Consider the following 11,200-nt stretch of genomic DNA (forward strand, 5'->3'; position numbering starts at 1 on the left):
CCAGCCCTAGGATTTGCGGGGTGCTGGGCTTCAAAAGATATGTCGGCTCCCCCTAATTTGCATAGTGACATCAGTGATATCACAGAATGAGTCTTCAATACACAAAGGTATCATGGGAAGTTAAGTTAAAAACATGTTGCCATGCGTAAGGTAGCAGGCAAATACACAGTGACATCCAGTACAATTACAACTCATATAAAAATGACACAATAAAAACTACATATTCCAGATATAGTCTTTTTGTGTGTAGTCCATTTTTGATATGTCCATAAAACCACATGACATTCTAAACCAATCTTGTCACGCTATGTCCCTTATCTTCCTCTACATTCCTCTGTTCTTCCTCTTTCTTTGCTACTCGGACAGCCAGTTAAGTGATTGCATTTTATTTCTGAGGATTATTGTGTTTGATGAAAGAGGAAAGGCTTGGAAGGCCTAATGTATATGCTTGAGTGCGAGCACTGCACGTAGGGGCCTGGCAGAGCATATCCAGAGATAGTAGTAGAGTGTTAGGTGACAGTAAAGGAATTTTGCGACGGGGCTGACAGCTCCGGTGAGCGAGCGCAACGTCCCCAGTGTGTCAGAGGGGGCAGTATTGTCACGGTAGTGATCCTGAACGTGACAGGACCATTTAGGTTCCCGTGCTCAGTGATCACATTCTCAACTGTTACGGAGAGCGAGGACACAGCTCTTCAAGCATAGGTCCGCATAAATATCTAAGTTAAAGATGACGAACATGAACGCACACAGCGTAACTGAACGAGATCCGCTCACAGACTGACACGGAGAGTCAGCAGAACTAACTCAGCGCCACCCGGTGGCCAAATAAATTACCGACAAAATCCGGTTGCTAGAAGCGAAATTCGCTTACATTCTGGCAAAGAAGGCAGCAGCTTGCATTTTGAAAAGTGCTGAGCACAGATTACGAGCACAGACCCAAGATAAACTGTCACAGGGAAGTAACCCAGGCCCACAGAAGCTGCAGATTTGAGACGGGTACAGGCCCAAGAACCCTGCAATAACCCACCAGCATAAACAAATGCATAGCTCCAGCGAGGAATTCGAGGAACCCCATACTAGCAGGCAGTGGACAGCGTCCGACAAGGACCAAGCAGTACAGTGTGTACTGGGAACAGGTTTGGGGGGAATTCCCCGTGGTAGGATTTTGGTGGAGGACCTTATGTTCACCACGCAGGAGGAGAGTTGGTGAGAAAAGAGTAAGGTCATGGGTAAGGAGAGGCAAAGGATACACAGAAGATGAGCCCTATTCAGAGGACTTAGAAGAGGAGGAGTGGGACAAGACATCAGAGGAAAGCTCAGAAGAGCATAATACATCCTCCCCGAGCCCTCCAGACAAGCGTAAGGCTGCCAAGAAAAGGAAAAGACAGAGGGAGGAGAAGGAGATGGGTGTGTGTCTTGATATGGGCAAAATCTTCCTCGGGGCCAGCCCTTTGAGAGCAAAAATACCCAATTCAGCCCAAAATACAGGTTCTATTGTGCTGAGCAGTGATCTCATGCTAGTGACAAATGACACCCTCAAAGTTTTAGCATATTTATTCTAAGCAGTGAATTTCATATACATTTGGGATTCAAGTTAAAGAATATTACAAAGCATAAAACATAGAGCAATGCAAAATATAGTGAAACATGGAACTTAGATAAACATAGAGAAATATAGAGAAATATAGAGAAACATAGAGAAACACAGTCTTACGTCCCTTTAATCAGCACTGGGAGACCTGGCTTTTCATAAGCTAGCTGTAAAACAAGCCCCGCTCATAGAAAAACAATGCTGGAGGACACCGTGAGAGCCAATTCCGGGCACCTGTTTCTGCACGAATCAAGTCCACAGGACGATCTCCCCCTGATCCCATGTGTGCATGGATATTTTATAATCTCTTGCTGTCAGTCACCATGACGCATAGTTCCAGAACTTTCCCTGTGCAAAAATATGGGCTGGTTCATGGAAAAAACCCAGCTCTCTCTGAGATGCTCCCTGCTCGCTCCTACCCCCTCCCTTGGAGCCCTCTCCGCGAACACTGGAATGTCCTTATCAGTGCCTTCCCAGAGAAAAGCAAGATTAGCTTGGAGCCAGGGCTACCGTTAGTGAGGCTGAATATTCTAAGGGAAGCAGGGATGTATTAACCCCATCTGCAAGCTCTAAAAGGCATGCACTCATATCTTAGTGTTTATAGCGCTTAAGACTGGCTATCTAAGCGCTATATAGGTGCCATGATGTTCCAAACACTCCAAAAACCTATTAGCTACATAGCTGGGGCCCTCTCCCTGCCGGTCTATCAACAATGCATAATGTGACCTATTTCATACTAGGCCTGCATATCCCTTGTAGCTCACTACTGCATAATGGAAGTGCTACAACAGACTACTGTCAGCATTTTTAGCACATACCTTGAATACACTATTGGCTTTCAGCGGCTAATGCTGTCATCTAAAGCCCTGATTGGCAAGGTTGCAATTTCGTGTATCACTACATTCCACCCCTATTCAACGTGTGTGCGACAAAATGCTGACTAATACCTATCAATATAGTATTTAGTGCAGTGATAAAGACCTTGGGGCTTTGCAAGAGGTTTAAGCAAACTATCTTCTAGCGGTTAGTTAGCGTGGCATGCAAGGTAAAACACTACCTAAACAAAAATGTACACAAAGTGAACAGTGACATATACCCTTGCCAAAACCTGGCCTACACAAAGTGAACATGGACATTTACTCTAGCCAAAACCTGGCCTACACAAAAATACCTACACCAAGTGAACATGGACATTTACTCTAGCCAAAACATGGCCTACACAAAAATACCTAAATCAATTTTGTATAACTGATTGTCAGTTAAAAAGCAGCATGCAGTTAAAATGTCAAGGCAATCCAGTGTAGTCTAATCTACAATGCACTATTGCATTTATGTATGGTTACCAATTCTAAAACCTGGCAGCCTTTCACTCTAAGGGCTTACCCTCCCCCTGATCCCAGGGCATTCAAGCGTGACTATGGGCTGTGTGACTAGACACTTCCCCCATGTAGGTGGAACCCAACCAGAAACCATCTAATTTCGTGAACAAGGTGAACCCATGGGCACCAGGTTATCTAAATAAAAACAATTCTGCTAATTTACATCAAGCATGGCATGTGTTATTCATGCAATCAAAAGCAAGCAATTCAATCCATATGTATGCTGGTAACTGTAGCTCTGCGTGTCAGTGTGTGGAGGATGGTCGCCCCCACCCAGTAAAAAGCCAACACCTGCTGATTAAACAATGTTTGCCATACAATGCATTGTGTGTATTTAGCAGTCTTGTTGACCTGCCCTATGGCAGACAAAAATGTCTTCATACCTAAAATTCTGCCATCTTCAGTGGTTGTCAATACGTATAGCAGTGCTGGGCATATCAATGGGCCCCACTAGGCCAGAGGTTCTATAGCAGAGCTGGCATCAGAACCCATAATGGCTAGCTTATTGTGCACAGTTTCTATGTCACAAGCATATAAAGCTCCTGCAATTAATGAATCTAGCTCCCTAGCTACGCGCACTCTAGTGATGGGCCATAGAAATGGACTCCATTTGTAGCAGCTTGGTAGTACTAAGGAAACATTGCCTCATGATAAATCTATGTCTAAGTGTATCACTGTAATAATGAAGGTGTGCATTACCAGTCTACCTATTGTGACTTGGAGAATACTCTTCTTCAAGTGGGATATCTACCATATACAATATTAACTTTAGCCACAAACACCATACTACTATCCGGCTGTGGCTGTTTCATCACACCATGGTAAAATGCCTTAGTCAAGTTATAATCCATAAAATCTTGGCGAGAAACTCGCTGCAGTTCTTGGTCAGAAAAACATCACATTAGACAAATTAAACAAATGGTATCCATTCAGTGACAAAAGATGCCCGACAATGTGCCTGGCCAGTACACTAGCAATTCCATGTGGATACTCATTTGTAGCGCTTTTCCAAAGAATTATTCCAAATGTCTACAATCAAAAGGTGACTCTTTGCATTAGTGTGCTGGAGACAGCTGTCCCCACAAAAACATGAAACTGGTTGGTTTAACAAAAACCGTGTCACACTCTGTGTCATAAAATCAAACATCAAGTCAGTCATGGTTTCATTTACCTGCCTTAAGCTGGCTGTAAAAGTATCCAGTGTTTCAAAGATTACCATTTCAAATTATAGCTCATACACTTGGCAGCATTACTTCAATTAAGAATCTTAACCTACGCACAGGTGACTTTGATGTGCGCATTCATCTTATCTCAAAATAAATTATGCTCCTACTTGCATAATTCTGCTGCCCCAACAGTTCATAAATCATTTTCCTGCCTACGTGCAATGTAGAATATTTTTTTTTTTCAAAAAACAAAACATCTCTGGTTAAAGCAATTCAGTTGGAAGAGTAAAACCATTTCGTTTTTTCAGATTCATCTCAACAGTGCATTTAAAAACCATTTTTCAATGTGTTAGCATTCAATTGCTGTGTCACACATCTGTTTGTGGTGCCTGATGTTACAGTCCACCACTCATTGTCCATAGTCCTTTAAACAAGAAAGGGCAAACCATGTCATTTAAGTTATTTCCAGCAACTGAGTCATTTGAATGTGTAGCATCAAATACTTGATAATTAGCCAAGTCTGCATCGTGCCAGTTCAGCAAGAGTTATTACTCTGTTGGACACCTTTCGCAGGTTGCAGCATTGAGTGCGGTGCAGGGCACGTTAAAGTTGACTCGCATATCAGTAACTCGCATACTCTATGAGATCAGTGTCACCCACAAACTGCATACATCTATTTCTGATATTATGAAATGCCTTGTCTTGCTTTTATGCCTAGGCAAAATACAAACAGAAATGTTAGGATGTCATCAAAACTTCAATATCAGCGTTATCCACCCCTTCCCATAATACCACCCCCATCTTCAAAAAGTCTCATCAGGTAACTACACACTTTGTCATTGCTACTGCAATTATTTATCACCCTTCTGCATGTTTCTGGGGGCTTATTTACACTCAACCATACGGGGTGTAACTGCCTAATCACAAACTCATTTGTGCAATGCAATCATAGTTGGTCAATGGTACCTCAGACTGATCTGTGCTTTTACAAAGCCATATAGTAAGTACCCAGGTCGCACAATGCTTTTCTTTTTTCACCAAAGCGATCACAAATGCCAGGCGCCAACTTGCTTCCAGTGTCCCATGATCTTGGTTTAGGTTGCCCTGCTGGCATCACTCCATTTTTCAAAGGTAAAGTCTTTCAGTCCAATACCGCCTACAGTTGTACAAGCAGCAGCTTTGTTTATTCTTCATACAGGCAGTGTTTTTCAGGCCTCTGGTTTTTTCACTTGTCATTTTTTCCAAAGGGTGTTTGCTGTTTCCTGGACCACCCCTTTGAGTGCGATAGTCTAAGTCAGTTTCTTTTGTTGCTTCAACAAATCATTCATTCTTGCACTAAGCCGTATGGCTTCTGGATCATGGCTAATGTGCAGTGTTCATGTTGTACTTCAAAGCCCCGCTCTGCATGTTGTCTCTTGCAAAACGGCTAAGCACTTTTTGTCAGTTTTGCTTCCATCTGGAATGCCATAATGTCTTTGTCAGTTACTCCATCCCTGGCAATGTAGCTTGCAGTTTGCCAGATGTGTATTTTCTCTTCTCAAAGCGCCTAGAGGTTTCTTCTCCAGTGCACAGCGCTTTACTTTAGTTCACATCACATGGAGCATTGGAATGCAGCTTGCACAGCAATAGCGTTTCACTTCACTTCACATCACATCACATGGGAATGCGGTTTGCACAGTAATGTCTGTTGGAATGGGCAGCTGTCTTTTCTTGGCCCATTCACAGATGCATAGGTAAATGTTCAGATGTGATGTGCCCGTCTGCCATCCTGCATGAAGCCTTTGCTCCGTACCACAGTTTACTGGGCAAATTCTTTACTTCTGAACAGCTCTCTCTTTTTGCTCCCCCTTCCTCAGGAATGCAGGCATTGTTTATCTTTCGTGTGCACCTGGCAGCGCCATGAGCACGCAGCTTATCTCTTTTGCCTATAACTCTTATACTGTGGCGGCTTCAATGGGAAGCACTCGTTTCAGACAGTTCACCCAGATTAACTCTTTCTTGTACTGTTTCTGCTTTTGTTTGCCTTCCTTTCGCGCACCTCGCCCGAAACAGCTTCAGGGCACAAGCTCTGCACACACAGCAAGACTCTTGTTTTCAAAAGCGGCACTTTTCTTGTCATCAGATTCTACTCCATGTAATTTTGCAAAATGTCAAAGCGTCTTTTTTTTTGTAATGTGCGATCTTTCAAGAGAACTCACAACCCATTAAATCTTTGTGCTATCTTATCACACACAGATGTCAATTCTGTTGTACCATTGCCAAACTATAACCACTAAGTTCAGTGCATTTAAAAAATAAAAATGCCAATGTTTAGTGCAGCTCCCTGCACGTTTTTTTTTTTTCTGCAAGAACAACCCACACTCTATTGCTTGTGGGCTGTTTAATGTGTCAACAACATTTTTCCCCATGTATCACAGTCAACAGGACACTATTTCCAAATCATGCATCACTTATAAGGCAACAGCACAAATCCATGGCATAGCATGGGATCAAAAATACTCCAGGGGCAATTTAGAAAAATATAAATTGTTTTTTCCCCCAAACCATTGCAAACTGATTCTGCAAATTCAAATCAATACACAAAAATCGAAAATCCAAATAACATTCACTCACTTTCCTTTTTAAGTGAGTCTCTCACCCATTAAAAGCATGGCACAGCTTAAAATGCAATATAATCATTTTAGTGTGTTTCCTTTAAACAGAATTTGCCACCATTAGCACATGGAATTTTACAGTTGCCAAAAGAAAAGAAAAAAACTTTAGGCTCTCAGCACAGATGTTACTCATTCTCCTAAGCATGGCTCATTCCCCTTCCTCATTATTCAGGAATGCCAACCCTTCAAAAGCATATATCAAAAAAGCGAACCTTCGCCTCCGAACATTACAGCCCCCACTCGCTAGCACACTGGGGCTGAGTCAATGGTTAAATCACTATTCATAATTTGCATGTCAAATTCTTGCAATTATATTTTTTTTTCCTGCCCTCATGACAGAATAGAGATGAGAACTCCGTCTCACTATGCATTCCAAATTACAACTTTAAACTGGGGAAACCGCATGATAAAATTCTTTTCTAATTGAGCATACATCTTTCTTAACCATTCATCTGAGTGCTTTAAACAAAGCCATTTCCCGCTTGTTTATCGCCTTGTACTCCCTGGCACCAATCCCATGCAATAAGTCAGTCACGACTGATTTACTGAAGGGAGTCTTAACCACACAAGCTATCGGCCACGGCAAGCCGACACAACATTGCTGCCTTTTTGAAGTCTCAGAGCTGCAGTGAGACCACCAAGGAAATGCGACAGCCTGCTCCCCACTCTACACTGTGTTCTCTCACACACTTTGTCATGTCATAGCATGGCACTGCTCTTCACAAATCCCACAAAGCTGCCACCAAATGTCTTGATATGGGCAAAATCTTCCTCGGGGCCAGCCCTTTGAGAGCAAAAATACCCAATTCAGCCCAAAATACAGGTTCTATTGTGCTGAGCAGTGATCTCATGCTAGTGACAAATGACACCCTCAAAGTTTTAGCATATTTATTCTAAGCAGTGAATTTCATATACATTTGGGATTCAAGTTAAAGAATATTACAAAGCATAAAACATAGAGCAATGCAAAATATAGTGAAACATGGAACTTAGATAAACATAGAGAAATATAGAGAAATATAGAGAAACATAGAGAAACACAGTCTTACGTCCCTTTAATCAGCACTGGGAGACCTGGCTTTTCATAAGCTAGCTGTAAAACAAGCCCCGCTCATAGAAAAACAATGCTGGAGGACACCGTGAGAGCCAATTCCGGGCACCTGTTTCTGCACGAATCAAGTCCACAGGACGATCTCCCCCTGATCCCATGTGTGCATGGATATTTTATAATCTCTTGCTGTCAGTCACCATGACGCATAGTTCCAGAACTTTCCCTGTGCAAAAATATGGGCTGGTTCATGGAAAAAACCCAGCTCTCTCTGAGATGCTCCCTGCTCGCTCCTACCCCCTCCCTTGGAGCCCTCTCCGCGAACACTGGAATGTCCTTATCAGTGCCTTCCCAGAGAAAAGCAAGATTAGCTTGGAGCCAGGGCTACCGTTAGTGAGGCTGAATATTCTAAGGGAAGCAGGGATGTATTAACCCCATCTGCAAGCTCTAAAAGGCATGCACTCATAGCTTAGTGTTTATAGCGCTTAAGACTGGCTATCTAAGCGCTATATAGGTGCCATGATGTTCCAAACACTCCAAAAACCTATTAGCTACATAGCTGGGGCCCTCTCCCTGCCGGTCTATCAACAATGCATAATGTGACCTATTTCATACTAGGCCTGCATATCCCTTGTAGCTCACTACTGCATAATGGAAGTGCTACAACAGACTACTGTCAGCATTTTTAGCACATACCTTGAATACACTATTGGCTTTCAGCGGCTAATGCTGTCATCTAAAGCCCTGATTGGCAAGGTTGCAATTTCGTGTATCACTACAGTGTGGTATTGGACCCAGACTCTCTCATACATCCCAGGTCGGCGGAGTGGGAGCCCCCGCCAAGATTGCCACTTACATAAGGAAGAGAATCCGTAGCACCCTGGCTAAAGGAGCCAGGAGCAAATTACGGACAGTATGCCCTAGGCCCCAACTGCCAGAGAGCATGGAAATGACAGAAATTGATGATTCATGGGTCGCTACGGCAGGCACATCAAGAAAAGGATAGATGGATCCTGGAGATCGTGCCAAGATAAACTTCTAGATGTCCTGGGCCCGATAACAAACATTTGGCAGTTGGCAGAAGAGGCAAGACAGCCGGAACTAAAAGTAGACCCGGAAATACTAGCAGGCTGGGCGAAGAGAGCAATATGCCGGCTCGGCACCAGCAACAATGCCCTGACAACTGAACGGCGGAGATCCATCTGAGATCCATCCTCGTCAAGGTAGACCCCAAAATGATTGAACTAGCTACAGCAGAATCAACATCCAGTAGTAGAGGAAAACTGTTTGGGGATGTATTTATTAAGAAAATGGCGAAGTTTGCAAATACTAACGCCATGATAGATAAGGCACATCCCCTTCTTTCAGTCAAGGGGAAGGGGTAGATGCAGAGGCTGGAGTGGCAACAACAGAGGCCAACAGGCAAACACAGGTGAAACTGGGCACAGGCTTACACAAACACCCGGCAGTAGCAGGGACCCCAGTGATAGGGGGAGAACAGCACAGTTCTTAGAACAGTGTGGAGAGTTGTTAGGAGATACATGGGTCAAAAAATAGTACAGGGTTTCCACCTAGAATTCTGGCAAGAACCAGTACAAACAGAATACCCGAGACCTATAAGGTTCACCCAAGAAGACGAAGAGTTACTAGGCAAGGAAATAGTGGAGCTAGAAAAGAAAGGTGCCATTGCTCTAGTGTTCAGCCCCTCGAACGGGTTTGTGAGCAATAGGTTCTTGGTCAAGGGCAAAAAGAAACAGAGACGAGTGATAAACTTGAGAGTTTGAACAAATTCATAGTATATAGGTATGTTAAGATGGAGGGAATCCATCTTTTAAGGGATGTGTTGAAAAGGGATATTGATATTTTATTTCTATCACGCTTGTACACAAGTGTTTCAGAGCGAGACAAGGCAAGGGAGGGGGACAGGGGAGAACAAAACAGCGATCTTACTAGACCCAGTGACATTGACAACGCGTAAGTGCATGGGAGAGGGGGAGGGGAAAAGTGCATGGAAGGGGGGAGAAGTGGAAAGTGCGAAGCAGAGGAGAAACAGATCAATAACAATAAATAAATAATAAAGGCAACAAACAGTGGTAGTGCAGCCAGCAATTTGCAAGTGCTAAGTTTAAGGCAGCAGACAGGGTAGGTCTGATAAGTGCAGGAAGAAAAAGGGGGCTGTATGGGTACAGATACAGATTCCAATGCAAGGGGTGGCCCGGAGGCAGTGCAGGAGGGTGGCAGGGTGAGCAGGTACCTGGGCCCAGACACAGAAGGTGGCCAGGTGCAAGGGTGCCAAGAGAGAACAGATCAGCAGGGGAGAGGGGCAGCGAAGGCAGAAGAAAAGGGGAAGGTCTTGAGGTGCTTCCGGAACCGGAGATGGTTCTCCTCAAGTTTTAGAGTGGCAGGGAGGCTGTTCCATAGGGATACCCCAGCCGAATACAGAGATCTACTCCCAGCTCGTTTTCTTTGAAAAATGACTGACCCTGAGGGAATTGGAGGTAGAGGAGCAAAGAGCTCGAGAGGGGAGGTATTTGTAGAGGGATAGCTGAAGGTATTTTGGACCCAGCCCCCAGAAAACCTTGTGGACAATGCAGAGGGTTTTGAATTTAATCCTTGCATCCACTGGAAGCCAATGGAGAGATTTCAGAGCTGGAGAGATACGATCCCAGGGCTTGAGGCCAAGGACAAGTCTCGCAGTCCTGTTCTGGATTAGTTGCAGAGGGCAGAGAGTAGAGGCAGGTAGATTTAGAAAGAGGCTGTTACAATAGTCCAAGCTAGAGAGAACCAGAGCTTGGGATACCATGAGCTTCTGGGGGAAGGAGAGGAAAGGCAGAGTACCTCTGAGGAGGTGCAGTAGGAAATTAGACTTTTTAGAGACCTCAGAGATGTGGGCGGAGAAGGAAAGGGTGGAGTCAAAGATGACCCTGAGGTTCTTAGCCTCGCAGGTGGTGGGTAGGAGGAGGGCCAAGGGAGGCCGGCGAGAGAGTGAGGGGAAAGGATGGTGAAGGTGTGCAGATGAGGAGGAGCTCTGTCTTGCTGGCATTCAGACAAAGATAATGGACGGCACACCAATTTTGAATGGCAGTTAAGCAATCAGAGATGAGAGAGGGAGAGGAGGTGGCAGAGGGCAGCCTGAAAATGAGTTGTGTCGTCAGCGTAGCACTGGAAATTTGAGCAGAAAGGGGCAATGCAGTGGGCAAGAGTGGCCAGGTATTGGTTGAAACGCAAGGGCGAGAGGTTAGACCCCTTGGGGAGGTAGAGTGGAAGATAGATTAAAGGAAGGACCCAAGTTGGACCTGGGAGGGTCGATCTGAGAGGAAAGAGGTCAGCCTGGCCAGAGCCTGATCAGTGATACCCAGGTT

This window comes from Ambystoma mexicanum, chromosome 3p (assembly GCF_040938575.1).
Source record: "Ambystoma mexicanum isolate Mex_15411 chromosome 3p, UKY_AmexF1_1, whole genome shotgun sequence".
Lineage (NCBI taxonomy): Eukaryota > Metazoa > Chordata > Amphibia > Caudata > Ambystomatidae > Ambystoma > Ambystoma mexicanum.